The 21230-nt window shown below is 35.6% G+C and overlaps 1 pseudogene; it reads left to right on the forward strand.

Moving 5' to 3' along the window:
- The first annotated feature begins 6756 nt into the window (after positions 1–6756).
- On the forward strand, positions 6757–6866 carry LOC141425983 (U2 spliceosomal RNA; annotated as a pseudogene).
- The last annotated feature ends 14364 nt before the right edge of the window (positions 6867–21230 follow it).

Below are 21230 nucleotides of genomic sequence, written 5' to 3' on the forward strand. Positions count from 1 at the left end.
ACACTTTATAAAGAAACTATCATGTTTTACCCAGACACTCCACTTTTAGTTTGTATCTACAATTCCATCATCACTATATGCTTTCTAGTACAGTAATGGCTTTACTATGCTCATTGTGCCATTTTGGGTATTTATGTACATTACAGTATTTAATCTTCCTATCAATCCAATGCACAAATATTATCATGGTCTTCAATTTACTCTTAAAGAAACTAAGCATTGATAAGTTAAATTACTTGCTTAGCAAATGGTAAAGCCTTATTTCAAACTCCAAAGTCCTTATTCCCTCTACAAGTTTTAGAAGTACTTGTAAATCTGTTTAGCTTGATTGCAAAAATATGCCTGATAAAGTGCCTTTTGTCTTTTCAGTAACCAATCTATGATTTTATGAAGTTTATGGTGGTTCTCATTAGACCCTGAGCCCACTTCCTGTCAATTTCCCCCACTGTCCTGGGTACCGTTTCTGAAAATCATTTTACTTACTCATAACTCTGTGATGAAAATAGTTCAGTTTCTTCTTGTCATCCATATTGCCTCCTTTCATATCTATGCGCAAGGACAACCATCCAAAAGTACACGGAATTACAGAACAGATAAGACAAAGGTTGGGCATGTGAGTTTGGTATTTAGTGACCACATTGTCCTTCTGTAAAAGAAGCCTCTTCAGACTTATGCTACCTTCTATTTTGAAGTAAGCAACATTTTGAAACACTACATAAAATTGTTTACATTGGGAGCTGAGTGAAAGAACACTGGAGTTAGATCTGGATTGTCCACTATTTTGAGTGAGTCATTTTATCTGTGCTCAGTGTCACCAAATCTGCATGATGCTCCTTAGTCCCTGGTTGATGATTTTTATCCTGGTGTATCTGGACTGGGGGACAAATTAAAATCATGAGCAATGAAAGACCTGCTACCAGGAGACATATCCTGAAAAACTACAACTGAGGGGTGTCCTGAAAAGCAGATTTTGTGACAGATTGCAAGGGGATTTGAAAGATATGGGCAACATTTTCTCTTGCTACTGAAGACATATAAATTAATAAGAATTACGCTATAGCTAATCCTCCCCTACACACACAGCTGACACCACTCTTTGGTAAAATTCAGGTACAAAATAGCAAATTGAACTGAAAGAGTTTAAAGAAAGCGGGTATCATACATAAAAAAAGAAACTGTCATATTTTAAAAGATTTCACAAAATATTTAAAATTCCTCAGACTCTAACCCATGTTAAAAACTCTCACCAATAATAAATTGCTCCCCCAATACGGTAATTTCACGGATTCACTGTTCTTAAATTTTCAAATTGTGAAGTAAATGAAGACAAAAGAACAATGTGTCTCCAAGCTGTCGGTCAAGGCTCTAATTTCTTTTAAAAGAAAAAAGAAATAAAAATTCTAAAATGGAAGCTTTTTTTAATCAAAATTGTCTGTGATGTTTTCTCTAAGCTAAAAACTTCTAGCTCTTTTAGTTTTCTACTCTTAAGTTTTTTCTTTGTGTATTAGAATAAGTGTATCTGAAAGCAAAATTTAGACTTAAATGCCTTAAGTTGGAGTAGTTTTCCTAAAATGTTCTCCATTTCAGAAAAACACTTTGGGTTTTTATTTATATTTGAACACCCTTGTAAATTAAATATTTTTTCTCTAAAATGGCTTAAAACTTTTGCATCAGAAGTGCAGATCACTTTATTAGATGATATTCGATACAATATATTTAAAAAGAGCCTCTGTAAAACAGCTTCTAAGAAGCCTTCCTATAACTATAAAAAAGTCCATTTGCCTATTTAGTTTGCCACTGCTGAATGAGAAAAAGATATAAATGTCATTGAAAGACAGATTATTTATTATATTTTCCCATCTGCTTACTGCACTGGTTACTTAAATCTCTTGTAGGTATAAAATGCTTTGTATTAATAAATTCAAATGATGTCTGTTGTCTTGTATAAACACAGATGCCATTTTCACAGCTTGAACTTGTTTACACAAAATTTAAAAATAAAAAATATAAATATGAATTTTGAATTGACAGAAAAAACATAAGAATGAAAAGCCCATTTTCTATTTTTACCCATTCATTTTTAACTCAACAATACAATATTCCAACTTATCACTCATCTTCACAACAAAAGATACTGTAATTATTTGATGTGTTGGCATCAAATATAATCTTATTTACAATTCTTGTAGACCCTTATAATTACAAAGACTTCATGTATAGAGGAGCTGGATCTACAGAGGACTAGATTCATAACCACAGTAAATTTGTATTTTTTAAAAATTTTTTCATTGGTGCTTACAAAAATGAAAACAATCCAGAGCACTGATAAACAGACTAATTGGTCATTTATCTATTCTCAGCCTTTTGCCTCATGATAATCAAAACATTGATTCCATCAGAAAAATGAGATTTGTTGGACCAATCAGTGTAACCAAAGGGCACTTTGAGGACACTGGTCTCAGCTTTTGTTTTCAAAGCAATGTATAGTAATAATACTTCAATATGACTGCAGGGAAGGTTTAATATCAGACATGGGCCTGGCTTGAGAACCTAGCTCCTAGCAGTTCTCTACCTATTTCTGTGAAATTCACATTTACCACCTTCCTGCTTATTTTCAAGGGCTATGTCTAGCAGTCAGACTTGGGAGGCATGTTGTAATACTGCATCTTTTCTTAGAGGAGTTTTTGCATGCTCTAAGATCACCACCATCATCATCATTTATGCATTGGACTAAGAACATTTTATTATTTAATCTCTACAGCAGCCCTCTGAGATAGCTTTTATTATTACTTCCACTTAACAGATGTGGAGAGCCAGAAACCGGGAAGCCTCCACCTTGCCCAAGTTCACAGTCCTAATAAATGGGGGAGTCAGAGCTCTGATATAGACTTGGAGGGGTCCACAATGTGTACTCATAACCCTAGGTTATAGTGACTTTAACTGTTAAAAGAGCAAATTTCGTTGAGTCAAAGGTTCAAGGACATTTTTTGTTTTGCTTTTTTCATTAGCAATTCCTCTATCATTTCTTGATACCACTGACAAAGGACAAAAGTCAAAAGCTCCATGGTTGCTGAGCTCTTTTTGAGTTAGTTGTTTTGAAATTAAAGAAAAGATAAATCCTTGTTGTCTCAGGTTTACTATAGAACTTTATAGAGAGTCATCAACTTCTCAGACAGGAAATTTGTCATCTTGGCACCTCTAGAGGAGGAGATGATTTTTCCTATGACAAATAAGATTTTCCTCAAAGGTATATGTTAGGTAAACACTAAATGTCCCCAGTATCATTGAAATCTATCTCAGCACAGCTGGGCTTATGTAAGGAAATGCATAAAAGTTCAGACATTATCTTCAACAGCAGTTGAAGCCCCAAACCAAATGGGAAGATACTTCTCCCCTTACCTTCTCAACTTTCAAGCACCCAAAATCTCCATTCTATACCCCAATATTCAAAGCTTTTCCCTATTGCAGCATCTCCTAAACACAAAGTGCCTTCTCTTGTGGCCTTAACCAAACTTTTTCCTTGGAAAACATAATTTATATTATGTCATCTTAGATCCCTGATTCATGTTATTATGAAATTTAAAATTTCAGAGCATGGTAGGACTATAAATACCATCTCCATTATCTTCTTGATACAGGAAAGAAACTCAATACTGAGACACATGCTCTAGATCACCCAAATGAGCAGCAAAAGTGAAAAATGCCACCCTACTTTCTGATTCAGAGCACCATGCTCTCTCCTCCTATGCCATGCTGCTAGCCAGTTGAAATAAAAAATTCATCTTCAACATATATCCTCATGAACAATACTCCTTTCTTTCCAGTTACCTTATGCATTTCGGCAGGGGATACTTTTGGAGACAGGAGTAATGAGTAAGTTTAATGATTTGTGGAGTTTAGGCCTAAGCAATCTAGATAGATAGACTTCTGAGCAAGCAATGCTTGCGTTCATTGTAGAGACATATTCATCGTGGTTGTCTTTGGTTTGGCCCAACCCAAACTGTAGAAAGATCTTAGAAAGTCATAGCTAATCAGAATGAATTATGAGACAGACACAAAGCAGGACCCATGAGAAGAAAGCCTACAGAATTTAGGATTGCTTATCCTGGAAAATAAAAAGTAAAAACAATGAAGCTAATTGCAGAATTGCCTTCTGGTCAGGGGGATTTTTAGTAGAGAAAAAGTTATTTGTCATCTACATTAAGGATACATAAAAAAGAAATTGAGTTTAAACAGTAGCAAGATAAATTGGTGGTAACCCCTGAGAGTTAGTGTAGTCAAGTACAGCCTCTGAAGGCTTGGTGTAGCCCAACTATCCAGAATGGACTTGACCTGCCTGCACAATATGGGAAGCTATCTTATCAGAAACACTGGAGGAAAGGTATATTTCTGTGATGGTCAACTCAGGCTCTTTGCTAAAGGCAGAAGTGTGAACTGCACATACTCTTGAGTTTCCACACAATCACATTACCCTGGAGTTGATTTTGTTTGCTTTATAACTGCTGAGAAATTTTGAGGAATCACCTATCACATACAAGCTTCTATTTTGTGAGCAATGAACTTTCTACTATCGTTGGCAAAGGGATCAAATTTCATCCTGTCTCAAAAAGAGTGTCCAATTTTGAACCATAATATGTTTTAAATGGCTCTCTGCAAACAGGTTTCTAAATCAGTTTCCTCCCTAGCACAATGGGATGAGATCTGTAATTCTCCTCTTTGAATTACTCTGTGTGCTATGGGAAGCACAAAGTCAATCTTCATTGTTACCAAAATCTGAAGGTTAAGTTTGCAGGCAAGAAGAAGGTGGTTCTGAAGCCATGATCAATCAGTGATGTCAATCTGCCAGAAGTAACTTATCACAGTAGAGATGCTAGGCATTTTAGTTGAAGCCTTCTTTTTTCCCCACTCTTGAGATTCTGACATCTAGTCACTTCATTGTGTTTTAATTCATTGGAAGAAAGATACAGTAGAAGCAAATTTACGAACTCCAGACAATGAAATGCCCTCTTCATTACTATCATTGTTGATTTCTGATACACCTTACTAGCACTGCCTCACATCCCTTTGAAAACATAATTGGTGTGAAGCTATCAGTAAGGGTCATTGAAATATGTAAATCACTAATGACATTTTTTTTTGAGAGATAAACCCATTTCAAGGTAGACAAAGACTCTTTCTTTATTAACTCCAGTGGTGAAATGTCACTAGCTAGTTCTAGTTTTATCATTTTTATTTTAAAATGAAACTCATCCAAAAAAATGCCTAATTCCTCCTAGGTATTCAGCAAAGTCACTTGTGACTTTATGACAGCTTGTGAGGCTGTTAGGTATTTAGATATGGCCAGCCAAGTGTCTAAAATATTCTTTCTTACTGAAAATTCAAAATTAGCAAATCTGAAACATGTTCAGTGAATTATATTAGTAGTGAAGAAGACAGAGAAAAGGGTTGCATGGTGGTAAAGATTCCATTTAAGAAACAATTCTAAGTACAAAAGAAAAAAAATTCTTGTTTGTCAAGTTTTCATACAAGTGGCTATCTTCCACTGAGTGTCTGCCACATTTATGAACAAATACTGTGAGTTAATTCAGATATTCTCCAAAATTTATCCAACTTTTTGACAGTGTCTTAGGCCTCTCCATCTTCCATAGTGAAATATCATACACATACATTGGTTGGTTGAAACAGTAGACATTCCTTATAGTTCTAGAGACTAAAAGCCCAAGATCAAGGTTAGGTTCTAGTAATGTCTCTCTTCCTAGCTTGTAGATTGCTGCATTCTTGCTGAGTTCTCAAATGGCAAAGAGAGAGCAAGCTCTCTGGTATCTCTTCTTGTTCTTTGTTTTGGTGGTACTAGGGTTTGAACTCAGGGCTTTGTGTTTGCTAGGCAGGTGCTCTAGCCACTCTTGAGCCACTCTCCCAGTATGATGTCTTTTCTTATAAAGCCATTAATCCCATCACAAAGGCACAATCCTCATCACTTCTTCCAACCCAATAAACTCTCAAAGGCTCCATCTCCAAATACCATCACATTGAAGGTGAGAACTTCGGCATACGAATTCTGAGGGACACAACATTCAGTCCATAACAGACAGAAAAACTAGAGTTTAAAGTGTGCATCACACTCAATGAAAGCTATGCCTGGGGAAATCTTCCTATTGTATTTTTAGACTTTTAGGAAATTCACCTCCTTTATCCCTGGGCAGAATCTCCTGTTTCCTCTCAGTCACATCAGCACCACTCTAAGTGACTCTTGTTCTCTTTCTGTTTTGCTCCGTCAGATTGCCAGCTCTCACCTGGACAGATCAGAAAAGGTACAGTGGGGGCGGGGGTAGGGGTGTCCAAGCACTGATCGTGTTGCATTTTGCATCATTCTTGTTCTTCTTGTACATCTCCCTTGTATGCCTCTTGTCTGCTGTCCGTGGCTCAAGGACAAGAATCTACACTGCTCCCAATGCCTTGGGAACTGGGGAGAAAAGAATATGATTGTTGTTTGTGTGTCCTTTATGACTTAACAATGCCACCATAAATACCAATTGATGTAATCCTCACTTTTATAGGCAACTATTATTACTTTAATTTAACAGATGAGGAAATTAGATCAAAGAGGTTGACCCCCTTGCCAGAGGGTCATGAAACAAAACATCACATGGATGATCAACCCAAGTCCTTTGGACTATGGGTCCCATCTGCCCATGACATCACAGTGACTCACCACAGAACAGTACGGAGCACCATGGAGTTTGAAAATGTTTTCTCATAGCTTCTCAGCCTTTTGGCTAAGATCAAGTGTAGTATCTGTTCTTATCAGAAAATGTTTTCTCCACAATCTGTAAAATTGTGATTCAGTAAACTTTTTGTTATCCCATTGTTCTGAAATGCTTCTTCAACATAAAAATTAATAAATTGTAATGAGGTATAAAAATATTCATACCATACATTTTTTAAAGAGTGAAGAACACAAACTAAACTGCAGAGCTCCTACCACATACTTTTTTCAATAATGCCCTTTCAAGATTTCGATACTTCCAAGGAGGGACCATTCATTGTTGATCACCTAGGTTTCTGGCACTAATCCAAATCTCATGGGAAAATCACAGAGTAACTACCAACTAAGGGCATGGACTTTGAAGCCAGACAAATCCTGGTCCCACTGACTGTACCACTTAGCTATGTGACTCTCCTTGAACTAACTAATTTTCCATTTTCAGCCTCAGCTTCCCCACTTGTTAAAATGAAAAGAAAAAAAAAAGTAACAGCAAGTATATTGTGAGTATATGGCAACACATAAAGGACTTAGCCTAGTATCTTGCATGTAGTAAACATTGCCTGCTGCCATTATTATGATTACCAGTTGAAAAATAAGTAAGACATAGTTCTTATCTCAGAAGGCTCTCATAACATAATGGAAAATCCGAAACAGGCTTGAATAATGACATGACAGGCAGATACCAGAAAGGGAATGGAGCAGAGAGAGAGAAATACATTGTCCTCTCAGGGCTCTCTTCACACTAATTCCCAAATGTCCCAATTCCCTTGCCCTAAGAAAGCAACTTCCTCACTGATTTAAACCCCAGTAGTCCCCCTCTCTGCTGCCCAGGAAATAGAAATATCATACTTTCTGCATAAAAGTATGTCTGCAGAAATGCTAAGCATATGGGGTAAAAGCCCAAAGCAAAAAAAACTATAGCAGCTTAGGACTCCAGCTTGATGTAGTGTTGCAATTCACAGCCTGTCAGTCTGTTTTATAACACCATTGCTCAAATTTGTGACAAAGTCCCAGCCCCAGAATCCTAGAGTGAAGAAATTTGGCATGAGGTAGATGCATTTACATTTTCTTCCGAACATTTTCATTTAGAAGTTTCTCTGGTTCCTGTTTCTGGTCTAGGCACCCCTGGCTACAAATGAAGAAGTACAAATATCAAGACAAAGGTTGGGCAGAAGTGTTACTGACTTCAAGCCCCTCCCTCGTGCCAGCCTTGGTGAGATGCTCACTTAGCAGAGATGGAAAAACAAGCACAGCTGGCTTTCCAGGCACTGTAGTTTTTTGTTGGTGGTGGTGGTGGTGGTTTTTCGTGGTCAATTATTTCTACAACCAAGGACAGTTTAAGGAAATTTACAACTGTTGATTCATTAACCCTAATATAACCCTGCAAGGTAGTGTTTATATGATTTTATGATTCTCAATTTACAGATATGGAAACAAACATAGAGGTTAAATTAACTCAAGCAAACAGAGACAGCAAATGGAGGGGATTCGACTATAAAACCAAGCAGGCTCTTGGAATCTATTCTTTAATGGCTTATGCTAGTGTTTATTTGGGGGTGTGGGAGGTATTGATTTTTTTTTCACTTTGTGACTGCATGCCATTTATAATGCTGAGGTTGGAGGCACAGACTGACTGTATATGGGATTTGGACCTCGTGAGGGTAATCTAAACTTTTTCAAATTCCATTTCAAGGGTTAAACTTAATTCTTGCTCACTGCTGTATAAGGATTAGACCTGCCTATCTGGTAACTCATAGGTTTATATATTTAAACTTTGCCAAAATGTGAAGTGTACTGAAAGTAGATAGTCCTAATTTTTACTAGATTTTTTACTAAATTCTAGTCTTAAGGATGTGGGAGGAAGCAGTGTATATCAGATTTAGAGCATATGGCTTCTTTTGAAAACAATTTAAATTGGACTTTTTATGTAATTTTGCAATTCTCAAAGCTCTTTTCCACTCAAATTGAAAGCCAAATTCTACTTAAACCAGATTATGAGTGGACAGATATTATGGCTTACTTTTTCAGTTTTTTAACATTTGTTACAGGGGAAAGTGGTATATTCGTTCAATGTCTTCCTTCCTCTGCCTCCATGGAATAATGAATCTGAATTCAACTAGCAATCAGGACACACTGAGGCTCCAGTACATACTGGAAAATATGTCCACAGCTTGGCCAGTGACTAGTGTTTGGTAGGTACTCAACAAAATACTGATTAATGAATGATTCCAGAGCATCAAAGATGACAATGATCTACCCTGCCTTCCAGTGGTTTATATTATATTAAGAGTCAGTCATGCAGACTAACAACTAAAATAATAAAGTGTGATAGATTTAGGGAACAATGCAGATACATAAGCACTATAAATATGTATAGCATTTATTAAAAATATATTGTTTATATAATCACTTTGGCATTCTACAGAACATCATAAATGTATCTTCAAGCCATTAAAATGGATACAACCCTTAAAAAAACTGCATAATATTATAGTTGTTGAATGTTCTGTACAACGATCTATTATAGAGTCAATCAGGTAATAGCCCTGGTGTGATTTCTGCTTTTAGTTTTATTTTTGCTTTCAAAATATCTGAATGTAAGGACTGGGTAGTAGTTAAGGTATTAGAGTGCTTGCTTAACTTGCATGAGGCCAGGGTTCAATCCTCAGCACCAAAAAAAAAAAAAAAATCCAAATATATCTATTCTTAGATAAAAATGCTTTTTTGTTTGTTTGTATTAATCAGATTACTGAGACATGGTTTATATCCTCTGAAAATCACACATTTTAAGTTCTCAGCTTAATATGTTGTAACAATAATGGTTACAAAATATACATAGTTATGTTAAGTACTACCACAATTAAAATAGAGATCATATTCCCCACTTGGATAGGCCAGGTCCCTGTGGCCCTTGCCCCCAATCCTGTGGCCACCACCAGTCTGCCTTTATGACTACAGTCTGTGCCATTGCTAAAATTTCAAATGAATGAAAGCAGAGTTTTTGTCTATGATTTCCTACATTTAACTTTAAAAACTCACAAGCTGGATATTTTCAAAAGTCTCCTAATCTGTGGCTTGGCTTTCCATTCTTTTTAACAATGTCTTTTGAACAGCAGAGATTTATAATTTTGATGAAATACAAGTTATCAAAGTGTCACTGTCTAATTTCTTTCTTTTTTTTTCTTTTATTCATATATGCATACAATGTTTGGGTCATTTCTCCTCCCTTCCTCCCTCCCCTCCCCCCCTCCCTTTAAAGTATCTGATTTAGTTTCTCTGCATTGAGGGCAATAAATGCTGTCTAGTTTTTTGGGTGTCTTACCTATCCCCATACCTCCCTTGTGTGCTCTCGCTTTATCATGTAATCAAAGTCCAATCCCCTTGTTGTGTTTGCCCTTGATCTAAGGTCCGCATATGAGGGGCAACATATGATTTTTGGTCTTTTGGGCCAGGCTAACCTCACTCAGAATGATGTTCTCCAATTCCATCCATTTACCTGCAAATGATAACATTTCATTTTTCTTCATGGCTGCATAAAATTCCATTGTGTATAAATACCACATTTTCTTAATCCATTCATCAGTGGTGGGGCATCTTGGCTGTTTCCATAACTTGGCTATTGTGAATAGTGCTGCAATAAACATGGGTGTGCAGGTGCCTCTGGAGTAACCTGTGTCACAGTCTTTTGGGTATATCCCCAAGAGTGGTATTGCTGGATCATATGGTAGATCTACGTTTAGATTTTTAAGAAGCCTCCAAATTTTTTTCCAGAGTGGTTGTACTAGCTTGTATTCCCACCAGCAGTGTAAAAGGGTTCCCTTCCCCGCCCCCCCATCCTTGCCAACACCTGTTGTTGTCGGTGTTTTTGATGACGGCTATTCTAACAGGGGTGAGGTGGAATCTTAGTGTGGTTTTAATTTGCATTTCCTTTATGGCTAGAGATGGTAAGCATTTTTTCATGTGTTTTTTGGTCATTTGAATTTCTTTTGAGAAAGTTCTGTTTAGTTCAGTTGCCCATTTCTTTATTGGTTCATTGATTTTGGGAGAATTTAGTTTTTTGAGTTCCCTATATATTCTGGTTTTCAGTCCTTTGTCTGATGTGTAGCTGGCAAATATTTTCTCCCTCTCTGTGGGTGGTCTCTTCAGTTTAGAGACCATTTTTTTCATTGAGCAGAAGCTTTTTAGTTTTATGAGGTCCCATTTATCTATGCTATCTCTTAGTTGCTGAGCTGCTGTGGTTCCATTGAGAAAGTTTTTGCGTATACCTACTAACTCCAGAGTATTTCCTACTCTTTCCTGTATGAACTTTAGAGTTTGTGGTCTGATATTAAGATCCTTGATCCATTTTGAGTTAATATTGGTATAGGGTGATAAACATGGATCTAGTTTCAGTTTTTTGCAGACTGCTAACCAGTTTTCCAAGCAGTTTTTGTTGAAGAGGCTGTCTTTTCTCCATCATATATTTTTAGCACCTTTGTCAAAGATAAGTTGGTTGTAGTTGTGTGGTTTTATATCTGGTCCTCTATTCTGTTCCACTGGTCTTCATGTATGTTTTTGTGCCAGTATCATGCTGTTTTTATTGTTATTGCTTGGTAATATAGTTTGAAATCAGGTATCGTGATACCTCCAGCATGTTCTTTTGACTGAGTATTGCCTTGGCTATTCATGGCCTCTTGTGTTTCCATATAAATTTAACAGTTGATTTTTCAATCTCTTTAATGAATGTTATTGGAATTTTATGGGAATTGCATTAAACATGTAGATTACTTTTGGGAATAGACATTTTTACTATGTTGATTCTACCAATCCATGAGCATGGGAGATCTCTCCACTTTCTATAGTCTTCCTCAATCTCTTTCTTCAGAAGTTTATAGTTTTCCTTGTAGAGGTTGTTCACATCCTTTGTTAGGTTTATACCTAGGTATTTGATTTTTTTTGAGGCTATTGTAAATGGAATTGTTTTCATATATTCTCTCTCAGTTTATTCATTATTAGTGTATAGAAATGCTAATGATTTATGTTGATTTTATATCCTGCTACCTTGCTATAGCTGTTGATAGTGTCTAGGAGCTTCTGAGTAGAGTTTTTTGGGTCTTTAAGGTATAGGATCATATCATCTGCAAATAGGGATATTTTGACTCACTGTCTAATTTCTATTTCTTGTTTTTTGTCAAAAATCAATTGAATATTTATATTTTTATTTCTGGGTTGTTCTTATGCCCATGCTACAATGTCTTGATTATTGTGTCACTGCCTTGAATTTAGGTGGTAAAAGAGGCCCAACTTTGCTACATTGAGTCTTCTAAATCACAGTATATCCTTCTGCTTATTTAGAGCTTTAAATTCTTTCAGCAAGGTTTTACAATTTTCATTGTACAGGTCTGGCACATATTTTGTTAAATTTATCTGGACAGTTTTATGCTCTATTACTGTAAATATGTTTAAATATTAATTTCCAGTTACTTGTTGCTTATATGTAGAAATATAACTGATTTTTGTATATTGACCTTGTGTCCTACAACTATGATAACCTCAATTAGGTTTTTCTTTTAGATTCTTTAAGATTTTCTGTATACAAATATTTGAATATCTAAAAAAAGTGTTATTTTGTCCTTTCTAACCTATGTAAATTTTTTTCTTCAATTATTTTACTGACTAAGACTTCTACAGTGTGGAACAGAATTAGTGAGTATGGATATATTTGTCATCTACTTGATCTTACAAAGAAAGCAGTTTTTCCAGTAAATGTGATGCTATTTAAGTATTTTTCATGGATATCTTTTATTAGGTTCAGAAATTAGGTTATAATTTCTATTTGTTGTCATCTTTTAAAAAATCATGAATGGGTGTTGAATTTTGTCAAATACATTTGCTTATCTGTTGAGATTAACATTTCTTTTTGGTTTTTTAGTCAGTTAATTTGGTAAATATTATAGATTGATTTCAACTTCAGTTGCTCATGATGCATGATTTTACATATTTTAAATGTTACTGGAATCAATTATCTTGGTCTATATCATTATCTTATAATCACCTTGGTCTAGTTTTATACTGGGTTGTACTACTAGCCTCATAAACTCAATTGGGACATTCTTCCATCTCTTCTACTTTCTAAAAGAGTATACAAAATTGGTATTGTTTCTTCCTTGGATGCTTGACAGAGTTCACCAGTGAAGATATCCACACCTGAAGTTTGCTTTGTGGAGAGTTTTTAAATATAAATATAATTTTAAATAAATATACGGTATTCACATCTATTTGCTTATCTTATGAAAGCTCTCAAATTTATTGGCTTAAAGGTTTTTTTTTTTTATCATTTTCACTTATTATTCTTTAATGTTTACAAAATTCACAGCAACATCCCTTCTTTAGTTCTTAATGTCAGTAATACATGCCTTCTCTTTTTTCCTTCTGGATTAATCTGACTAAAATTTTATAAACTGAATTAAATTTTTTCTGTAAACTTTTATTTTACTTGCCTACCCTACCATTTGCCTAATGTCTAGTTTATTTTCACTCTGTCTGTAGTATCTCCTTAATTCTGCTTACCTTAGGGTTTTTAAGTCTTATTTAGAAGTGTATATCATTTTCGATCTTTTAAAATGTTAATGTCATGAATTTCACACATACTTTGATAGCAACATTCCATAAATTTTTGTATTTTGCATTTTCATTTTTACTCAGTTCAGAATACTTCCTTATCTCACTTGTGATTTTATTTTTGATCACCTATTTAGAAGTGTTGTCATTTAATTTTTAAATATTTAGTTATGTTTCTGATAAATTTCTTCTGTTGATTTTTGCCACAGAATATTTTAAGCCTTTTAAATTGACTATAGAGCTGTTTTATGGTCCAGAATATGATATTCTACTACTGTTTTTGTTTTATAGAATTGTTCCCCAAAGTGAGATTGTTGTGCTAAAGAATATGTCCATTTTTAATAGATACTGCCTAATTACTTTCCATAAAAACATACAATTTATATGCTTCTATATTCCCATATTATCTTTATCATAAGATGTTACCTAGTTTTTCTATTTTTCTTTTATGTTTCATGATAAACAGTATTTTATTTTTTAATTTTGCATCTCCTAGACAAGCAAAGTTGAAGGGTTTTTTCATAAGTGTATTGCCCACTTATAGTTTTTCTTTTATTACTTGTTTGTTAATAGCCTTTTCCAATGTTCAATTTTAAACACATAAATTTCAAGAATTTTCTTATTTTAAGTCTTGAATAATTTAATTAATTTGTTTTTTATGGAAAGGATATATTATTGCCCTTAATGTTTTATATACATATGCTATGTGAGAAACTTATATATAAAATTATTATATATTATATATATAAATTATGTAATAGATATATAATGTGAGAGAGAGTAGGTTAAAAAAATATTGTGCGCTTTACATATATTTCCTTAATCCTTCAAACACCCCAAAGAACACATTCATTAATTCAAATGCCGTCAGTATATGCCAGATAAATGACATATACTGTAGCAGAGCTTTTTAAATGATAGTTGAGGAAACTGAACTAACTGAAGTTACTGGCTGAGGTTTACACAGGAAGTGAATTCAAGATCTATATTCATCCCCAGGTCTATTTGCCTCCAAAACCCATGACTTACTAGCCTTTCTTTAAATGAAGAAAAGTTCAAAGTGCCAATATCGTTTTTTGTTGCTACTCTAATTTTAGGCTAATAGGTTCAGGAAATTCTGGTGTTACTAGTAACCAGCTTCCTTAGGGTCACTTGTCCACTTAGATTCAATTGATGTCAAAAATGATGCTGAATGTGGTTGGTGTGCTGTCTGATAAGGAATGACTGCAGAAATCTTAAACTGGTCAGGACCACCAGGGGAAGGGGACTAGGGAGGAGAGAAGAGGACTAGAGGAGATGAACCAGTTAAGGTTGTAATACAGATATACATGGAAACCACACAAGGACACTCCCTGTGTAGCCAGTTTATCTCAAACTAGCAAAAACGTCAGGTTTTTCCTTTTATCTTTTATCTTTTTTCTTCTACAAAATCTGAGAACAGGAGGGCAGAACAGGTTCGGGGGTGGGGGTTGGCACCAGTAGGAGGGGGAGGGGTTGGGGAAAGGGGGTAGGAGGATGAATACAATGTCGATAATGTATACACATGTATGTAAATGCAAAAATGATACCTGTTGAAATTGTTCCAAAAATTGGGGGAGGGGGGATGAAGGAGAGTAGTGAAGGAGATGAATTCAAATATGATATATTTGATACATTGTATGTAAGAACCTTTGTAAAGGCTACAGTGTACCCCCACCCAGCACAACAATAAAGGGAAAAAACCCACAAGGAAAAAAAAAAAGAAAGAAAAACAGAGGGGATAAAACAATCCAAGTGATAATACATATATACATGGAAATGTCACAATGAGACACCCTGTATAGCTATCTTAAACAAAAAGGAAAGGGGGTTGGAGGGTGAATATGGTAGAAATATTATATACATATGTATGTAAATAGAAAAATGAGACTTGTTGAAACTATTCCAGGAATGGGTGGAGGGGGATAAAGGAGAATGATAGAGGAAGTGAATTCAACAATATATTGTAAGAAATTTTGTAAATGTCACAATTTGTACTCTCAGTACAACAATAATAAAAAAAATTATAAAAAGAAAAAAAATAAAATGACGCTCAGACAATTTTCTCTAGTAGTGGTCTTACAAGAAGGACAGAAGGACAGCAGGAACACTGTCCTTCTGTCATGGGTCAGATATAGTCAAGGACTCAGATGATGCTGACCAGGAGAGGTATGTACAGAGACTTTCTCAGAGTTTAGGGGACCATTCCACCATTCTTATACCTGTCTCATGTCCAGGTCCATCACCAGGATTTCTTTCACAAAGGAGATTGAATCTATTCTTGCAAAAACTTTTGTTTTCAAGTTTATGAAAGTTGTGTTTGTTGAAGTAGCCTTGTCTCCTGTAAGTCTCCAGGCAAGGTAGCATCATCTTGCCAAGTGACTGCAGATGCTAAGGCCCTGTGAGATGCCTAAGTGGACCTTCTGGCTATCAATTAATCTTATAGCTAGGATATGTCTCATATAGTATACTGTAGAAATTTACATACAAATTCCAAATTCACCTCACTGTAAGATTCAGTGGAAATCAGTAGCTACAAAACAAGTTTATGGAATCTCAGAAATCTGAGACAAGCTTATGCCTTAGTCTGTACTATGTATTGTGTACACCTTTTCCTTATGTGGACTCAAAATCCTACCGACTACCATACCAATACTAGCTTCAGCTCTTATACTAGCTTCAGCTTCTGTAGGAAAAGTCCAAAGAGCTGTCTGTATAAGTTGAAGGTCCAAAAGCATGGGCTGATTCATAAAACATTCAACACAGTTTCTACCACAGGCCATGATCTGGTCCCTTTTAGATGCACCACAGGCATCAGAGAGTGGAGCATCCTATTTGGCAGAATGACAATAAGTAGCCTCCAAAATGGTTCACATGCAATTACTATTAACTTAAATTCTAGAAATAGAGAGCGAGTAAAATAGATGCTTCTCCCATTATCCTTATTATCTCCATAGAAGCAATTTATGCAGGATTGCCATTTCATAGAACTATGCAATGCAAATACATCTAGCTGCTGATATCCTCTGTTACAAGCTGACCTCTGCTGAAACTGACCTCCCTCTACCATAGTCTGTCCTCCTCACTAACACAGGCTTCAAAAGATAAACTCACAGCCTCTCCTGGTGGTTTGGATCTGTCTGGATAACTCATCCTAGCTAAGAGTTTCATCTGTTCCCTCAACTTGTTGCTACCAGTGAGAGTACTTGATCATTTTGATTTAAAAGCCTGGCAACCACACCATCCTTCAACTACAGAACAAACAAAAAGAATATGCCCTACTCCAGTTAAGTTTGTTGAGTGAGACAACCTGGATTCTGAGGTCTTCATAACTGGAAACTCATGCAGGCCCCACGCTCTAAGCCACACTGGTCAATAAAACAGAAAAAAGTTAAAATCTCTACCCTCATGGAGTTTGTATTCTAGAGAAAAATAAAATGTGCCCATTAACCACCTTGCATCTCTCTCAAGTTGTAAGAACTTGTAGATTACTAAAAGTTGTAAATTACATAAACTCCTATCTTCCACATTTGGGATATGATTACATAGAGAGTGGTCATAAAGGAAAAAAGTGATAATATAGCTACAGTGTTTTATCCCTGGGCCTACCTAGCACAAATGAGACCTTCATAAAAATGAGATTTATTGTTATTGTTATTGCATCTTTATTCATGCCAGTTTTCAATGTCCATATCCACATTACTTAAAAAATATATTTTCTTTCCTTTCAGTCAGCTGTCATAGTCTAATTTTCTGTTGTATCTGTATTATATGTGACAAACTTCTATGTTATCTGTGCTCAAGCACACTGTATTTTTTTTATTTTGTTCAAATCTTCATTATCTTAAAATGGATTAGATATGTCCTCCCAAATCCAATTTGTTCAGCCCAAAGTTAACTTCCCTCTGCATAGTAAAGTGAGTCCCACCAGAGAGATGTGTTGAAATCTTGAATGATTTGTGGGGATAATGGCAGTCATGAGGATCAACTGTACTACGAAATCTCTTCCAGACAAATAGATAGTTGCATGCATTGCAAGGCACCATGTTAAAGAGCAAATCAATTCAGAGACACTGACACTTTGTCACTTCTACTGCTATGTGGAGATAGATAGAAAAAAAAAGAATAATAAGACAAAGTTCTATTTTGTAACACTATGCAAGTGTGTAGAAAAGGAGGGAGGGTGTGATATGGGCTGGCCTTAGAATTAGGAGATCTGGGGGTCTAATCTCTCTGTCTCTACCCTGATTCATGACACTGCAAAAGTCACCTACATTATCTCTGTGTTTGTTTTCTCATTTTTAAAATCAGCCAAGGCCACCCTAAGGTTCCTTATTGCTTCTAAATTGCTCTTCTGCATAGTTAATTTTGAATGACAAGCTTATCATAATAGTATATTTTGAAGAAAATTTCCTTTTTCTTTCATGTTTCACATGGAGAAAAGAAGACACTTGTTGGGGCAACTATGAAGGTCAAACTAGAACACACATGCAGAACATTGCACAACATTTAAGATGTAGTAAGATGCTTGCTTGACATCTTTGTGCATGCCCTACTGGAATCAAATCCAAAACAATCAAATAGAAATAAACAAATAGCCACATTGGACAGAAGAAAGTAAATGAGCATAGAAACAATTTTAATCTCTAGGTGGAGGGATTATATTTTGGTTCCTTCTCTCATTTGAGAGACAGCATAAGGTAATGGCATGACTTTTGGCTTTTCTGGACATCAAATCTTTGTTCTGATACCAACTGTTGTGACTAGACAAGTTTTGTAACCTCTCTGAAAGTGAGAATGTTAATACTACTTCTTTTTAAGAAGTTAGTTTCTATTTGTGAAACACATATTAAGCACTATGTGTTTGTTAAAATACCTTACGAATCTGTAGCAATGTATGTGCACTCACCATGGGAAGGAAGAGAACTTCGATGATAAAGTAATGATTATTACACCTAATTTAGTAAGGTCTTACCATGCAAAGTCTTGTTCTAAGCACTTTATATGGGTTGACTAATCCTCCTAAAAGTCCTGTGACTTTTCACACGTGAAAAACACTCAAGGAGCAACTGTATCCCGTGGGGTGTCTTGAGCCTCACCAAGGCACAGGTAAAGAAATCTGCTCACTTGAAGGTGCCACCCTATATAGCTTGCCTCCACAGACAATATACCTTGAATCTCATTTGTCCAGAGCCCAAGCTTCTCAGGCTAAGCAGAGACAAAAATGGACTCGTTCTGTCTTATCCTTTTCGCTGCTGGTACCTCCTTAAGGACTCAGTATGTATCTTCCTTTTGTTCGCCCCCGTTGTTAAAGCCTCAAGTTCATATGTTAAATTCATTCCACTCAGAGATTTAAGTAATTTTTGCCAGCGAGGAGAGAGAGAAAGAGATAGAAAGTGTCATGCATTAAAACACCAAATACATGTTGCCTATGAAAACTTTAAGAGGACAATGATTAAAGCACGAATACCCACTCTGGACTATTGGGCTAGACTTGCAGTGGCAAAGCTCACTGGGAGCTGCTCACCTCTCTCCACTTCCCATCCTGCCCCCACAGTGCAGTTACAGAACAGTGTAGGGAGACACACATCTTGTGAGAGTCACAAGAGATTTAAAATTCAAGGTCAGATTGTTTGATCTTTTTGATTTCCAGTAGATGGATGGTGTAATGATTTTTATTAAGCACAGTCTCTCAAGATTTACACCTCAATGAAAGCCTACAGTTGAAATTTTCAGAAACTTCTGCTTATTAGCAGCTGCTAAGGAGTAAGAAGAAAGCAGCCATGTACAAGGTGATGTTTGTTTGCTTACATTGATTCTTATTATCCAGAATAATCCCAACTCAAGACTCTTAAGCTAGAGGACCATTAATGCTATAATAAAATGCTCACGACATTGCTTTTCTGCTTTTTCAGAAATTGCCCATTTTGACACTACTTAAAGTAATATTAGTGTTTTTCAGAAAAAAATGCTTCTAGGTGGCATGCACATAATTTGGTCTACCACTTTAAAAATTACTTCAATTTATCGTTTAGCACTGGTTAAATTTATGGCATGCCTTTAAAAAAATAATGAATAAAAAGGTTCAGTGGAAAACTCCAAATTTATTTTCACCCTAAGCATTTCACCCTCACTATTTTATGCTCAAGAAAGAAAGGGAACAGATTTGTTATTTTGACCTTTCACAGATCTATTTTGCTTTGCAGGTTGCATTAGTAATTCCTCAACATCTACAAAATTGTTACTAGTTATGTGTACAAAGAAACCATTTCTCATTCGTTTCTTCTTCCTGATCTTTTTTGAAGGAGACATTCTAATTTTCTGGTTCAAAACATTAGCATCAATTGGCATAACTGTTTTCGATGTCACCAAGTAAAACTCCACTCAGTATAACAACAAAAATACTTCCTTCTGTTGAACAATTCAGCAGACATTCTTCTGGATGAGCCGCATCTATTATTTATAAACTTGCTACTATTATCCCCATTTCACAGATAAGGAAACTGAGGATTTGAGTATCTAAGATGTTTGGTTGAGGAGACAAATTTATCATGTCTCAGAGCTTAAATTTAAAAGTCAGGTTTATGTTATTTCCAATTCAGTGTAAATTACCAAGGCATTTTATAATAAAAAAATATAGAAAAGCCACATAGGAAAAAAATGGGATAGATGTAGAAATCTCTAATGCAAAGCCAATTCTACTTACAATTTTTATAATTAGAGGGAATTGGCAGAGTTGAGTAAAAATAATTTGGATTTTGAACTCTACTAGACCTGGACTTATTACTACTTGAAAAATGTATGGATTTGGAAAAGTTGCTTAATACTTATAACAATACCATATAAAGTTGGGATGATTAAATCAGATAAATCTCACAAGTATTGAGCATATTACCTGTCCCTGGTCTGGACTTAGTACTGATATATTCTGGTCTATAATTTTGGAAAAAAAAAAAAACCACAAACACACATTTTAACCACCTAAAAATAAATATTCAAAATAATTGTGCTGTGACTTCCTAATACCACAGTTACTGTAACTCTTTTGTTTTGCCACTTATCAGCAGGGATATAAACCAGAGGATTTGCACAATTTGGAAGGCAAGCTGCTTCCTCTGATGCACGGGGAAGAAAGAGCAATTCTTGTTTTTTTCCCCACCGGAAAAATAAAGGCCATTTTCCTTCCTCAGATGGACACGATTTCTATTAGGTGAAAACAGATTGAATGCAGGCCCAACAAGGTTTGGCATGGCATCTAATAGGAAGTGAAATGGAACTGGGACTCAACATGATTTATCACTGTAATTTTTATAAATACCAAAATGGAAAACTTTTTAGGTGTCGGAATGAAAAGGCGAATTGACTATTCCATTAAAGATTGGTCAGTACATTTCACAGGTCATTTGAACTGAACCAAAAGGATGTTAAAGGGACTTAAAGTACCTCTGTCTGTAGCTGCTAAACAGCCTGACTGACACCAGTAATGTAATGGGATTAGGCAGCAGTTGCTTTGAATGGTAGATAGACTTGCTTTCTTAAAAGATCATGGAGAACTATGTTTGCTGAGTACAGGAAGAAGAGACAGTTGATTTAACCCTAGGAGTTCTTCAAAAGAAGGTCAAGAGAGAGAAAGCTTAGCAAAGCTGATGGGTTACTCAGGCTGAGACGAAAACGATGTTGGTTAGTAGGACTTTTCAAGGATAAGTCCCTGCTCTCACCAAAGTGGAAAAGGCCATGGAAAATCCATCCTTGGCTGATGTTTCTTTCTTATTTTTTGCTTACTACACTTTCTGGCCAAATTGCAATGTTTTGCTGGATGGAGTTTGTAATCGATTCAGTTCCATAC

The sequence above is a fragment of the Castor canadensis genome, chromosome 8, assembly GCF_047511655.1.
Source record: "Castor canadensis chromosome 8, mCasCan1.hap1v2, whole genome shotgun sequence".
NCBI lineage: Eukaryota > Metazoa > Chordata > Mammalia > Rodentia > Castoridae > Castor > Castor canadensis.